Here is a 16480-nt window from a genome sequence, read left to right on the forward strand (position 1 = left end):
ATATATATATATATATATATATATATATATATATATATATATATATAAATAAACACATTAACAATTATATACATCCACATAGTATATACAATACGATTGCGTGTTAATGATCGTTTGGTTGTTTGGTTGGTTGGTTAGCTGGTTGTTTGAGTTGTTGTTAAGTTTATAGCGTACATAGCACATGCGCGACCTACTGCACTCACTTTTGTTTTCCAATTATTTGTTTATTTTTTCTTTTTTCTTTTTCATAAACACAACATAAACCGACACCTTTTCAAATAAGTGCACTAATACACAATAATTGTGAAAATGTGTTTGTCTTCTGTGGTGGCTTTTAACTACGATGTACGTGTAGAGTATAGTGTTTTGTTTTATTAATGAGTAAGACAAGAGGGTGTTAAGGTTTTATAAAAATAATACAAAAAAAAAGAAACTTTTTCTTTTCATTTTCATTGGCACGACATATTACTGAAGGTTAAACCAGGTCAATTGGAACATGGCGATGTGTGTATATGTTCGCTATAAACTTATAAAATTTAATTTTATTCTTGTCTTTGACAAGAACGGGGTGAAAGCCTAACTAATTTTCAATTTATACGTTTTCGTTTTAACTTAATGACAGTAAAAAAATAAGAAGCCATCGTCTAAAAAGTATTGAATCATCGCAAGCTGCAAAACTAAAAAAAAAAAGGAATTTTTTTATGAGTATGTTATGTAAGCATCATTTCGTTCCGCGATCTTATGCAAGTTATTTTGTTTTCTTCTTCTTAATCTTACCTTTTGTGTATTGAGGGCAAAAAACTGTGGCCAAATAGTATATAATCGGCATTCTCCGTTGATAGCATCCTAATAACATGTACGAAAGCCGATAGTAAACTTTAACTTATGAATATTTTGTATTAAATCATGAAATACTCAGCATAAGAGATGTGCATTAAAGGAAACCAAGAATTCTGAAATCGATCGCTTGAAAATGTAAGAAAGAAGAAGAAAAATTATCCTTCTTTCAATACCATGATGATGAGTTCATTGTTTGTTTTATTCGCAAGCATTATTGCAACACTAACGTAGATACTTTTGCAGATATACCCTGCAGTTATAAGCGCCAGCTGCTAAATAATATTCAGCTGGATCTAATTCGGCTTAGCTCACCTATCATTTGGCGCATTAAATGAGTCTTAGAAAAAGGCTCAGTACTTTGTAGATTACATAAGATCTTCGAAACCTCAATTAGTCATTACGAAGGGCAACAAAATAAAACATAGACAAATAATGCTTGTTTGTATGTACGTATGCATATATGCATGAATATATTTATGTATGTGGATAAGGAAACATAAACATAAAACAAAGATAACATTAACATGAAAAGTCGATGTTTGAAAAATTTGTAATGCAAATAGGTAGCAGCGGTATGGTGTGCTGTGTTATGTCATTGCCTGCTACATATGTTTATATGAATGTCTATTGTCTCCGCTCTTGTGGATCACATATATACATATATATATATATATAAAAAGCCGTCAAAAGTCTTTTGTCTTCCGAAAATCTTCTACTGTAATAATTTTGAATATGTTTTCATGACTCACAGTGGGATTCGTAGTTTAACTATAGAAACTTATACGAAGGCCAAGGCGTCTCACAAATAGCATATGTATGCAATATAAGATATATAATAAGAACAACAAAAAGGATTCACTGGCCAGTAGAGCGAAAAGAATAAATAATAAGACCAAACTACAATGAATTACTTGAGATCGTTTTTTGTATTTGTTCGGCTTTTTTTTGTTTTTTTTTTTTGTTTTTGTTTTAGGCAAATTAACATAATCACATGCGTAAAATATCATTGAAAAGTTAACAAACGAGGAGAAGAACACCAAGCAGTCAACCAAACAACCAACCAACCAACCAACTGTCGGTATCATCAACTAAAATAAGCCAACAAATAATTTTTCTTCTTCTTCTTCTTCTTGTTCGTCTGACACTTTCTTAAGCAGAAACAATGAATGCGTTGGTGATGACATATGGCAGCTGTTTTATGCACTGGGCACAGCACAATGGGATATAAACAAATTTTTGGAAGAGATGAACCTTAGCAGAGCTCTCTATATAAAACCCATGTGGTGTAGTGTTTGCATACAATGTCTTGTCTTATGTTAAAAAATTGCTATCGTTAAGAAACTTTCAGAAATTTTGAACTGACAACTTGCGAATTTTCAGTTTGAACGATTGCCTGACAGGTTTAAACAAATTTTAATTCCTTCGAATAAAAAAAATAAAATAAAAATAAATAAATAAAAAGTAAAGGGAAAAAAATGCAAACAACAATTGTCTGTTGAAAATTTAATTTTTTACAAGTGTCTGTTGTCTTGCTGTTGCTGCATTTTTTTTTCTTTCGTCTCTTTAAGGCAATTGCTTTTCACACAGGTCTTAGTAAAAGTCAGAGATTTTTAGGGGAAATATTTTTTTTTTTTTTTTTTTTAGTTTAGTGTATACATGATCTTTGCAAAAATTATACTGACTGTTCTGTTGATGTCATTGTATTCGTTTAATTTTTTTTTTTTTCTTTTTTTTTTTTCTTGAACTTTTATCAACTGTTATGTCAGCTTGAAGACGGAAGTGACAAATTGTCGACACTGACATTGAATACAATCGTCGTACATTTAACGACAACATCGCATCATTGAACGGTGTTGAATCTACTGATGAATTATAAATTATCAAGTGCGACTCTTGTCTCTTATCGTTATATTATTGGCGAACACATATATATATATATATATATATATATATATACACATTATTGCTGTTTTGTGTGAAGTCGTTTAATATGTTCATTACGAGGAGCACAATCGCAATAATTATAAACGCAATCACAATATACATAATAAATGTTAATTTATTTCTTCCGCTTATTAATCAAACATGAGTGAAAAACAATTTGCAAAAACTCCGCTTAACGTTTCTATTTTGATTGTTCAAGAGTTTGTAAACCAAATGAATGGATTGTTTTGTCAAAGAATAAGAACAATGCGCTGTGATATGACCAGAGGGGAGAATTCAAGCGAAATAAACTATTGACAATGACCATGAATTTATACGCAAACACACATAGAGATTATTTTCCAATCGGAAAATTCCGGACTAAAATTTATCGTTTGGATTTTTCTCACTCCTTGAAGGAACTATAAGGGAAAATGGTACCAGCTAGAGACACTGTCATGATGATATATTTTTCTTTGATCAGTAATACTGAGATCGGACTAAACCGAGGACTTGGAATGATTCCTTACGTAGTATCGTCTCTTTCTAATGCTTTTCCCACTTAATCTGTGTCACGGATTCACAACCGTGCAAAGATGGGCCATGAAGTCCGTTAAAGTGAACTAATAAAATAAATCTTGCGAAAGTGTTTTACTAAAGAAAGATAATTGTTGTGTGTGAGAGAAACACTTGTGAAGGTGACAACATTGTATGATTGTATTGTTGTCACTGCACGGAGTACTGTTCGCTGAATTGTTTAACACATTTTTTGTCATATAGAGATGTAGTGAGCCTCTGTGTGCAGTAAGCATCAAGTGATTGGCTCTTTATGCAAACCAGAGGTAAACTTAAAAACCTAAGAAATGCGAGAGACGTGCTGTAAAGGGAGGGTTTTAAGCGTAGCGATTTCGAGCCCGATAATGAATTCGACTCCCAATAGTAACATTTCGATATCGTTTTCGAATATTTATGAGATCTTTTTAAAAGAGTAAAAATTAATCTAGCGAAAAACTCTTCCTTAAAAAATATTTTAATGTGGCTTGCTTTCATACCGTCCCCTTAATTGACAATAATGGGTTCCGACAATTTCATAATTTTATTTTCATATTCTTACATTCGCAATTAGAAACGTATACCGTATCGTACAGAGATATATTCTACATCCATGGCATTAATAACATGACCACCAAGAGTGTTCATGCGCCTTCTACGTCCTAACAAAAACTATCTTCATAAAAATGATTGTGCACTTATTTGCATACTCGTTTGTGCTATATAACTTTTATTTACTAATGTTTTTTTTTTTTTTTCTTTATTGAGTTTAATTTTCTTTATTTTATACGTATAAAATTTCTATGCAAAGATTATAAATATTTACAAAGTCATGCAATTATAGGTATGCATGCATATATATATATATATATAATTGTATATATACGCATACATACGTGATATATGTATAAGCATTGATTGCTTTAGCTCTTAAATCATTGTCAAGATGCAAAAGACAAAAAAAAAAAAAAAAAAAAGAAAAAGTAAAGAAACAGAATTGAAAAAATATGCACATTTATAAAAGTAGTGGTATCATCATCTCCGGTATATCCTCAAATCCAATGCCATTCTAGCCAGCCATAGAGGCAGACATTTAAAATTTTATCCAATAAGATAGAGAGGGAGAAAGAGAGAGAGAGAGAGGGTAACAAGAACATTATGAGTAAAGCTAAGCAATCAGGAAAAACGTACAAATTATGGTAAAGCAGAAGCAAGGCACATACATATACCATGAATGATTAAATGCCGCAAACTACATATAAAGGAAAGATCTTTTCTTAAACTCGAAAGATGCCAAACGATTTCCTCCATACGAGTTTCTCCATATAAGATTCTACTTTCATAAAGAACTAAAAAACACTAAAAAAAGAAAAAAAAAAAAAGTGAAGAAAATATTGATAAATATTTCTTATGGTACATGCACCGTGTGCGCTAGACAGCCGTATGTACGTATTTTGTGTATACAATGTTCTTATATGTTTGCATTTATATACGGAACACATGCAATTGCATGCTGTCTTTAGAAAGAGACAGAACGAGAAAGAGAAAGAGAGAAAGAGAAATAGAGAGAGAGAGATATAGAGAAAATTCCTTTTTCCTCAATTATCTAAAGTTTTTTGGTTTACTTTCTTTTTCTCCATTGGATTTTTCATAGTTGAAATTTCCAAACAGATGTGTTTGCTCTCTTATGTCATGAATATGTGTTATTTGTAGAAAATTCTTTTGGGTTTTTCCTTAACCTCTTTTACGTTGATATGAGTGTTGCTGTCGTTAACATTGCTGTTGTTGTTGTTGCTATCATAGTTGTTTTTAGAATCCAGTTAAAAGTTTGTGCGAATACGATTAATCGGTTTCAAAGGGAAATTGAAGACTCTATACTCTAGAATATGAACGAGTATTCATGCCATGTATATATATGTATGTGTATGCATGCATGCTTTTGCTATTCGTACAAACATAGTTGTACATGAATATGTCATTTTATCTGTATTTTATTTACAATATTTAAGATTTATTTTATCACGAACTTTTCTTGTGCAATTTTCATCTCAACGTATCTCTCTGCTTTTTGTCTTTATACATGTGCATAACTCATATATTTGGACGCAAACATACATACTTGTCTATAATACATTGCAATATGATTATGTTTACTGATGTATTGTATGACCGTTTTACATGCATCTACGTATGTATATATATATTTGCATTTCTGAGGTCATTGTTGTTGTTGTTGTTGTTGTTGCAATATTTTGAAATTTCAACTGCACAACCTATTAAATTATAAATGCTTGTCATCATTTGTTATCGATATACATAAGTTTATATGCATAAATATACATTCCATGCTATATATATGTATATACGTTATGCAGTAGACATATACATATAAATAAACGTGCGCATATAAATATGTATTCAAGTTTAATGCAAAATAATTTGTTATAATGACTTTTGCTTATAAATCATCAGCAATAAGATTATTTAGTTTATTACATTTGGAAGTCTTTTTAAATAAATCTTTTTTTTTTTTTTTTCTATATATTGTTATTATATTATTTATATCGTTTGATTATAATCGAAAAAAAAAAAGAAGATAAATTTATAATAGTCGTTGATTTAATTTTATAGTTATTATTATTTATAAGTCATAGGTACAATGAGTATGTATATGTGCGTGTATATATATAAATATGTGTGCGTATATAATTTATGATGCGTTTGTTCTTCTCTTGTTTATTAATAACAAATTATAGTTGCTTTTCAACTTTGTTTGGTAGAGACTACTGTCACACTTAAATATATATATATGTATATATATATAGTATCTACAATGTATTCGTCGAGAATGTTTTTCAACTTTAACGAGGAGTTCTAATGTCTTATATAGACACATGTAAGACGCTGTAAATGGTTTTGTGAAAGAAGCTCTTACGTCAAACGTACTTTAAATGGGATGCTAATGTAAACCTTTATGCATAATTTGCTATAAAGAAATTTTATGGGCAAGTTTTACAGCATGATGGCGAATTTAGTTTGTTAGATCCTTTTCAACACGTTCTAGAAAAAAAAGCGCATCTGTTCTCTTAGTTTATTTATGTGCTACAGAGATTTTTTTCTTCGGTTTACTGTAATGAACAATAAATAGTTAGTTGATTACGTTACACTGGATTTAACCATAATTTCGCAACAGTTGTTAATTGACTTGATTTGTTTCACAAGAAATACTTGGTCTAATAGAACATGTGCGTATAAAATTATATGGCTTAACGGCACGAACAGAAGACACATTCAGTTTCTCAGATATTTTTAAGCGTACTGCGTTTACTGTATCGAAAATCACATGAGGTACTTGCATTTTTAACTAGAGCGCATATGACTATGTGCATCCGTCCGAACATTTTTCACAATTATAATCATGAACTAAAAGCTGCATCGAAAATCTGTAAAAGCGATACTAAATGATGAAAAGTTTGCATTAAAATTTTATTTAGAATCTTCAAGTTAGACTTCAATATTTGCATTGAAACTCGGTTTTTAATTAGCTATTTGAAAATTTAATAAGAGAAAGGGAAACTATATTTACCTTTAGCCGAAACTTTTATACACTATATATATATATATATATGTACATATAAAGAAAATCTTCAAAAAACGCCCTTTAAATGGGCGTGGCCGACTGTTTCTATTTTTCTACAGGCACTGTAGTGTCACTCATTAAACATATGTGGAAGTTTTTCTACAAAAGTGCTCTTAACCTAACTTAGATGTGCCGTTTGACTAATTCGCCGCAACGAAACTTGCACGTTTTCGCAAATTTGAAGCAAGCTGTCAACTTTTGCGCGATTAAAAAAAAGGTTAAGTACATGCGGACAGAAAATTATTCCTAAATAAATTCAAAACTTAATATCAGGAATCAGAAATACTTACACTTTATAGCGTCCTATGTTCCCGTCCGGGTTTGCAAAACGATTAAAAATCTTCTATAATGCATAAAAAAACCTTAGGTGCAACAAGTTAACTTACTTTAAAGCGACAAAAGATGATAGACTTAAATAAATAAATATAATGCTTGTGTCATGTGAAACAATTTTAAATGAAATTTAAATACCTCTCAGTCAATTTGAATTCAAGTTGCAATTTAATAAAAATATCTACTTACAGAAAACGCACATAAGACAAACTGTTCATTTTATAAATAAACGAATTAACTCGATAGCTATAATTAATAGTGAAAGTGCAGACAGAAGTAGTTAATAATAAAAATTCATTTGGGAATATTGTCTCAAGTGTTTGCTCATCATATTCGGCGTCTTTTTAATATCGTAGCTCGTTAATGAACTTATTCTCTATGTGGCGCATAATTAACTGAACTCAATAGATTTAATTAATAAAGTTTAATTTTATATTAAAGTCTTGTCATTAGCAATTTACTTTAACCATATATAGAGAAAATGCAAAGCTTTGAAGTAAGAAGCAATCCCAAAACAAAGGTATTTTTATATTAAACTTGTAATTATTATTCAATTTTATTACAGACCTTTCCGACTTTTAACACGCAGCCTGCAGTTGATGTATCCTCTGCTCATATAGGGGCGCATATTATAGTCACGTCTGTTTACGCAACGCGGTACCACAGAATCTGGTAATAGAATTTGTCAATTGAAAAATAGGTAGAGCGAGAGAGAATTAAATTTTATTTAAGACAGATTCGTAATAACGCATGAAGGACTTATAATATCTATGAGAATTACATCTTCATCAGTTTCCTAGTATCTACTATAGTAAGGAAGTATACTGCTTTTAGTCCTTTTTTATAACCAGTCTCTCAGGAGAAGACTTACCTCGCTTTAAGACAACCAATCGCTGAAATATTTAGTCCAATTTAGTCTATAATCCACCGAAATATATGCTTGAGTGTCCTCACCTTAATGTATTGTATAGCCAACTTGACAATACTTGATTTTAATTCTCTCTTGAATTCAAAATATTACGACTTTCGAAGGCTGATTCCCTTTCAGCATAAATGATCACTTGAAAGCATGAGTCCAGGTTTCTCTATATTCCACAAGTTTAAATTTTGTGTCCACTTCTTGTTATATACATCGTAGGAGATCTACTCTACTTCCAATATTAGATTGATGGTGTTGTTTTCCATGTTAGCGTAAGGCATAGAACCTTCAATTAATCATTTTTACAAAAAACGTCTTTACAAATTTTCCGAATTTCATTAGATATTATTTGAAACAAACTGTGCAAATTACTTTTGAAGCGTATTTAAATTTCGAGTTCATCCGTTGAAATTATTTCTCTGTCATTCTTACGCGAAAGTGAAAAATTTGCTTTCAACATTTTCCGTCCTATATGCAGGAGCATAGCACACTCAGCCATAAGACCCTTCTCCCTATGTAAAGCTGATGTTGCTGATGATAGCACAGTCATAGCTGTTGTTGCTGCCGTTGTTGTTGTTGTTATAGTCATTTTCATTATTATCGTTTAATGTGACACAATGGTTTAGTTGCAATTATTGTACGTTTGGTAAATTATCTATGAAACCCAACGAAAAAAGCAAAAAAAAAAAAAAAAAAAAAAAAAAATAAATAAATAATAAAAAAAAAAAAAATTAAAAAGTAAAAGAAAAAAATGCATCAAGCAGATGTCTATACGAATGCGTGAGTATAAGCATTTTTGTTAAGCTTCACTGCATTTGCCGAGTGCTTTAATGCAATGAAAGAGGGTGGTGGCGGTATATACCGCACCGTGCTACTTGCACTTGCATAGTCGGATGCGTGTGCATATATTGCATATATATATACACGTCTTCAGGCCCTTTGCTGTGCACGTTAGTTGTAATGAGTGCTTTTTTTAGCATTTTTTTCTGTTTTTTTTTTTATTTTTTTTTTTTTTGGTCGCAATTTCAATTTTCATTTTCTGCCCCCGGTATTGTGTCGCCCGTGTGGCATTTTGGTTTCTTTTTTAAATTTTTTTTTTTTCCCCTCATTTCCAGATTTTATGCAAATTAATCTTTTATGCCATTGCGTTTATATCACTCCACCTATTTATTTCTTTTTCGGTTTAATTTATGTTTCAGTTTATTTTCATGATTAAAATCTTTTTCTTTTCGCTTAAAAAAAACTTTTGTATAATATAAAGAAGATAAATAAAATAATAATAATAAAACAAAAAAAAAAAGTCTGCACTCATATCGCCTGAATTGCAAGGTATAACGCGCTACACTGGCTTTTGCTATTATCGTTGCTGGTCTATACGGTAGCAATTATTTAGAAAAATGCAAACATTACAGCAGCATTTGCAATGCAAATATCTTAGATTTATTAATTGAGATATTACCTCCGTCTGTCTGTGTGCATTTGTTTTTTTTTTTCTTTTTCTTCTTTAAAAATTCTATTTTTTCTTTATATGTATCTTATTTTTGCCACATTTACTTTTGAAAGTGAAAATGCGCTATAAAATCAAATAAAAAAAATAAAAAAAAAAAAGTTGCTGTTGCTGCTGTTTTTATGCTTGAAATAATGTCTTTGTTTTTACGGATGCGCGCACGATCTAAATAAGTGGGTGATTTGATTGTGCAAGACTTACATGAACGGATGGACTGCGGGATTGAATAAGTTATTGCCAGTTTTATTTTCCGGTTTGACTTGTTTCTCGTTTTTATGGCCGACAAATGTAGTTTAGTTTCACAAAAACCTCTTAATGATCAAGATGGCGAAAAATTGACTCTATTGTATTTCATAGATTCTCCCGACAACAACATGACATTTAATTATCGCAATCAACAACAAAGACTACGTCTTACTTCTTATCATTTGATCATCATAAGAAATGTATTAATAAAACATATGATATTCTAGCGACACCACATTATCACACACCAAAATGTTTATCAATCGTAATTGTTGCATTATCTCATATCAAATAATATATTTTTATATTATTATTAGAGTCATCTAACATGAACGCTTACGCTATAGGCAGATGGATTTAACAGAATACTCCGAAGTCTTCTGCACTCACTTGTTCACTTATGGGTCTTATAAGAATGAATTATGATAGTTATGCTCATATTGTTGTCATTACGTCATATTATCGGGATTGAAAGAAAAGACAATTTATTTAAAAAATGACTGATTGTTGAGCGTAGTTTTCGCCATCATTCTGACCAAATATGAATTTTCCAAAAGAGAAAAACACGACTTCGTAAAACAAAAAACACTACATTGTTTTAAAATATATTGGAAATATATTTTCACTTCAAAGCTTAAGCGAACTGTATTAAGAAAAGCGCTCCATTACTTGCAAAGGTGTTTCGAGCACTTCTTTAGAGAGACTATCAGATCAATTGCTTTGCAAAATTTAATTTAACCCCATTTTTGTAAAAATTATGCCAATTTTTATACCCTACCCCCGTCTGTGATACAAGAGTGTATTAAGTTTGTGTGAGTGTATTCAATGTCCAGAAGACTTTCAGATAATTTGTCATCGCATTCTATATTACGGTGACTTTCTTCTACGTAAATATTGTTATCGACATAGAGACCATTTTATTGGTAATCTGGTTACAAAGGGCATATGACCGCAAGCCATTTTTCAGTCGTCACTAGTAAGCTTTCCATTATTTCTTTTCGCCAACTTTTTATTATTAATTATTATTACTTATTATTTGTAATTTATTATTACTATTCGCGTAAACCGTTCGTAATCTATTATAATTTATTTATTTCAATATTTTATTATTATTCATTTTGTTATTTATCATTATTTACTATCATTACTTATGATTACTTATTACTTTTTATCCGCCTGAGTGGCCGAGTAGTAACTCAATGGTCTTGGGTTCAAATCTCAAGTGCGGTAGAGTTTTTAATAAAAGCTGAAAGCCTTAGATGCCAATGCTTTAAGACTTTAGTCTTAGAATTTATTCTCTGGCTAAATTTATAATAATAATAATAATACTTATTACTTAGCATTAATTATTATTATTTGTTACTTAATATTGTTCATTACATATTATTACTTGCCGTTACCTATCTCTTTATCATTATTTAAATGGATCAAAGTAACTCATAAATTAGTCCTGGTAGAGGAAAACATATATATATTAAGGTATATATAAAATTTAAAAAATATTCTTTCTTTACTTGTTTTGTAAACATTTGTTTTTTCTCTTACATCTCCGCGAATGCGGGAACGGGAGAAATGAGATTTTGTGAGAATTTTGATTAAATTTTTTGATTAATTTTTTCATCGACATGTATATACAATAATGAAACAAACACATACCTTTTAGTTTCTTTTTCGAAAAATTGTTTTGTGATTATCTTGGGTTAGAATGTATTGCCAAACCCAAGGGGTCCTATATATGCATGCTTTTGCTTTACGGTCACATTGTTCCATATGTCGAAATGTTATGCCAAATCAACGAGCTATCGGCATAAAAAATTCCGAATTTATAGCCATGAGTATCCTATATATAAGTATTCGAGTATTTCTTTAACTAGTATTTGTGGTAAGCTTCTAAAAATAATGAATAAATCCTTCTTTTGTCATATAATCCTTTTTTTTTCGTTTCACTTCATTACTATAATCATATCATAGGTTTTTTTTTTTTTTTTTTTTTTTTTTTTTTTTTTTTTTTCTCTCAATGTTCTTTAAATTTTCAAATTCCCTCCTTAACCGAATCTATCTTTTTGTTTGTAATGTAACTTTATTTTATAATCGTTTTATTAAAGACCACAATTGCAGTACAAATTAAGACTGTACTTACGTGTTACAAAAAAGTTTTCAATTCCCAGGATAATTTTTGGAAACATTAGTAAACAAAAGAGACAGACTGACTCGGGCAGATGTAGTCAAAACCTAAGCATTTGAAATTTTTCCAATACATATATATATTTCTCGGTATTATTAAACAGAATAACATTATTATTGCAATTACAAAGCTTTCTTGTGGTGACTTTTATAATAATGTGTTTTTTTGTATGTAAACTTTCTAAATTTTCATATATATATATATATATATATATATATGCTTCATATACTTGACATTACTACAGCACATGCATTTGCTATTTACTGTTATCCCACAACTAACAAGAGCAACTAAACTAACTAACAAATTTATTTATCAAATGTTTAGTGTGGGAGTATTATAAGTAAATACTTATAAATAAATGCATACATACTTACATTCGAGGAGTAGAGTAGTAGTAGAAAGAAGCATGTGTACACTCATCTCGGCATTGCAGCGTCAGCAGCAGCAGCAGCAGCAGCAGCATCATGGCAACCTACATTCATTTATTTTATAATATACAGCAATGAACTTTCTTTTGAAAATGTATTCCTGCACACATATATATCCCATTTACCTTTACCTTCGGTCTCTGACTCTTTCTCGATGTGCTATATATTTATATATATATATATATATATATATATATATATGTATATAATTTTGTATACATATATTTACTTGTATTAATACCTTTTATAGACTTATGGTATGAGTTTCACTTTGGGTTTTATAATCTTCCGCTATTGTGTACAGTATTGAAAAATCAATAAATATACGATTTCCATAAGTCGGTTTTTTCCTTGTCTTCCCTTTTCTTTTTCTTTTTTCTCCTTTTTTTCTTCCTTTTTTTTTTTTTTCTTCTTCTATATATATATATATATATATATAGATAAAAGCATGTTTTCTGTTGTTAAATTTTTATAGTGTCTTACATAAGGTGAGACATATATGAAACTTTTAAATAAATCTACATGAATATCCGCGCATATAGCGCACATATTCACACATTCAACATCATGTTCATCAAGATCATGACGATGATGCGAAAGTATAGAAACAAATGTTTACCTGCGCCAGTTGACGTCTCTTTCTCTGATACTTTCTGAAAAGTGCATTTTTGTTACTTAACTAAAGTTGTTTTATTATTGTTACTGTTGCCGAGCATAGAGATGTGAGGGCGTTTAACTCGTTTTTGGTTATTTACTTATTTTATTTTTCCAATGCGAATCGCAAAGGAAAAACATTTGAGAAAAACTCTTGCAGTTTTTTCTCATACACCTTTTGTCATGATGACGATGACGATGATGGAAACAAATTGCATTTGTTTCTTTAGTTTTTGTAGTTGTGTCTCTCTCTCTTTATTTTTTTTCCTTTCTTTTTGACTAACATGTCATTGTTGTATCAAGTTTTACGTAGGATTTTAGTTGTTTGCAGGAAGAGAGAAGAGAGTATATGTGCAGAGGCAAAAAAAAAAAAAAACAAAAAAAAAAACAAAAAAAAACTAAAAATGAAAAATAAAAAAAAAAAAAAAGATATTTAAAAGAGTATTAATGGTAGATTTAAATTTTCTGATTTGTGTTACTTTGTCTTATATTTTATCTATACGTCTATCTATTCAACGTCTGAACGTTTTGCAAAGTTTACGTTTGTCTTGTTTGCTATTTACTGTAAGTTTCTAAGTATTTTCGTTGATAACGGTTTAGATGAGTGCGTTTGGGTGTTTATCCTAAAAGAATTGACGTACACAGATAGATTATTTTTAATGTTAAACTTTTGTAATCATTTTTAGAGAAAATTCCTCTTCTAAGATATAGAAAATTCCAGATAATACCTTTTAATGCCACCGACAATAAAAAGAAGTTTTCTACAAAAATTTTTTTTTTTTTTTGGAAGCAAGTTATATATATATATATACATACATATATGTACAACAAATAGTTAGGACATAGCCGCATCCTCTAATAAGAGTTAAACTTTTTGAAAATTAAATTTAAATTTACATACGTGCATAACCCAACGACAATAAGCTGACTTATGTTAGAGGTTCGCAGTCTGAATCAATCTAAACTCATTTTGCAGCCCATTGATTACACAAATCAATTACATCAACGACCGTAGAGTTATTAATTCCGATTTCAAGATCTAGAAGAACAAATTGATTATGAGATTCCGCGTTGTTTTAGCTCATTCGTTCATAAGCTGGGACAGGAAGTTGAAAAATAGCTTTATCTACCTCTAATGGACTTCCTATTATTGGGCTTGCAAATGCGTATGAGTTGTTCAGAAGAATGTCCTCATGTTCCGAAAACATGCTGACAACTCAACAACAATTGTACCATTTCGTAGACGTTTACCTTAGACAGTAAATGGTCAAACTTTTTATTCGAGGTTTTATTTCCTTTCAACATAGTTATACAGGGATATGGTTCTCCCTATTTTTTGGTGAAATTTCAACAGAGTTATTGACATAATTGGTAAGATATTGGAGATGAAAAGGTTTTAAGAAATTGTTGAAGTCTCCTGTAATGCTTGTATATACTAAGATATCCTTTTTTAAATATAACTTGACCCATAATTCAGGAGATGTGTACTAGAACTATAGCGCTGTGATGGTTATAAAGTAGCAAGGAAAAATAGTACTAGTAGGATGTACGCCCAACCGACTGCGAACTCGCTATAGCTACGGCCAAGGGTCGTCCACAGCCCTGAAATTTAAACTGGAATTAAATTCAATGTTAATAATTAATAACCTTGATCTCGTTTTCAAAAATTAGTTTTTATTTTAACTGACCGATCATAATTTGCTGAACTCTCACCGACCCAGAACATTTTTTAGGCGAAAGAAAAATACTTCTCTTGAAAAATCGAAGATAGCCACTATTCCCTCTCATCTTCTGATAACATTGTTCTTGATATGTTGTCCGTGTTGCCATTCACTTAAGAATGAATAAAGAATAGTGCATTATAAGAGAAAGAAAAAAAAAAAAAAAGAAAAGAGAAGACATGTACTTTAAAGCACACATCGTTGTATAGTAAAATACGCAGCCTTGTACAGTATATCTCTAGGTTGCATAATACCATTTCCAATGGTTTATACGAAGGCCTTTCTCTTCTTTTTATCCAGTCAGACAATGTTGAGTAGAAAAATTTTTCTTCTAAATAAAGCAAGCGTTTTTTTTTTTTTCATTCAGAAGATTTATGGCAAAACTCTTGGGCGGTACCTGGAATCACATCATTAGTTGCTTGAGCGGCTCACGAAATTTATGAGAAACTCACTACGGCTTGCAATTGATTATTTCGAACCTCTCTGAGTAAGTTGACCATCAACAACATTTTGTTGTACTCTTAAGGGTATGACAAGTCCTATAGAGTTATTTTCATCAATGTTTGTCAAAATGTCCTCAAATTACGGTAACTTGATAATAAGAGCTTTCTCTTCTGGGCGAGTGCTATTAACGTGCAACTTTTAGATTTTCCGTTGCCCGAAACTTATTCCTCGAATTTGAAATGAACTCAAGAATGTTGCTTTATCGCTCTCCCTTAAACTTTGGAAAAGAGAAAAAAAAACCTACCATTGAACTAAACCTATCAAAACTCGTGCAAACCATAATAATCACGTAAACCAGGAATAGGAAGTTGGAAGAGACAGTTGAAGTTGACTCGCTCTTTGACTTAGATATTAACAACACGTTTAAAGCGACCGCATTGTTCATTAGATGACCTAATATTTTTATTTTCTTTTATACTATGTATTATTGTTTTTCGATCAATTTTGCTTTTTTCTATTTATTTTTTCCTTATTTGATATGTTATGATTTATGATATATTTTCCATTAACATTCCGCTGCATGTCATTCAACTTTATTATTGCTGTACATTGAACCATCCGAATTGCGCCGTTGTGTAGCATAGAAATGTATAGATTTATGACATACTTTACAACAAATGCTTACTATGTATATACATATATACACATTAGAAAAAATTCAAGCTCGAACGAAGAAAATGAAAAAATAATTACTGGTATAATGATGATGTGATTATGAATGAATGCAATACACAAGAAGATTACGGGGAATGGAGAATTAATTGGATAAAGCAAAAAAGCAAAAAAAAAATAAAAATAAAAAAATGATTTGATAAAATTGCCCCGAGGCACATCTGCAAAGTTCTTTGCTTTTAAATGTTTAATGTCGGTTGTCTTAGGGATAATGTGACATTGTTCTTATTATGACAAAAGAACTCTTCCTTTAGAGCTTCTATCAACCCAAAAAAGAAGTGAATTAAGCGCTTTTTTTTTTTTTTGCCATTTTCGCTCAGTGTTAAATCACAAAACGTACGACACAAACAAAG

The 16480-nt window shown here is 30.4% G+C and overlaps 1 protein-coding gene and 1 long non-coding RNA gene across 13 annotated transcripts in view; one reads left to right on the forward strand and one right to left on the reverse strand.

The window, feature by feature from the left end:
• The window catches only part of LOC119634776 (AF4/FMR2 family member lilli), a 302476-nt gene that overhangs the window by 129868 nt on the left and 156128 nt on the right, over positions 1-16480 (forward strand). The gene's annotated exons all lie outside the window — the stretch shown is intronic.
• LOC119634778 lies at positions 14003-15895 on the reverse strand. Its single transcript, XR_005246979.1, has 2 exons — positions 14919-15895; positions 14003-14844 (listed from the first exon to the last, which is right to left on the reverse strand). It is a non-coding gene; the product is annotated as an uncharacterized LOC119634778 (long non-coding RNA).

The sequence above is a fragment of the Glossina fuscipes genome, unplaced genomic scaffold (genome assembly GCF_014805625.2).
Source record: "Glossina fuscipes isolate IAEA_lab_2018 unplaced genomic scaffold, Yale_Gfus_2 3, whole genome shotgun sequence".
Taxonomy (NCBI): domain Eukaryota; kingdom Metazoa; phylum Arthropoda; class Insecta; order Diptera; family Glossinidae; genus Glossina; species Glossina fuscipes.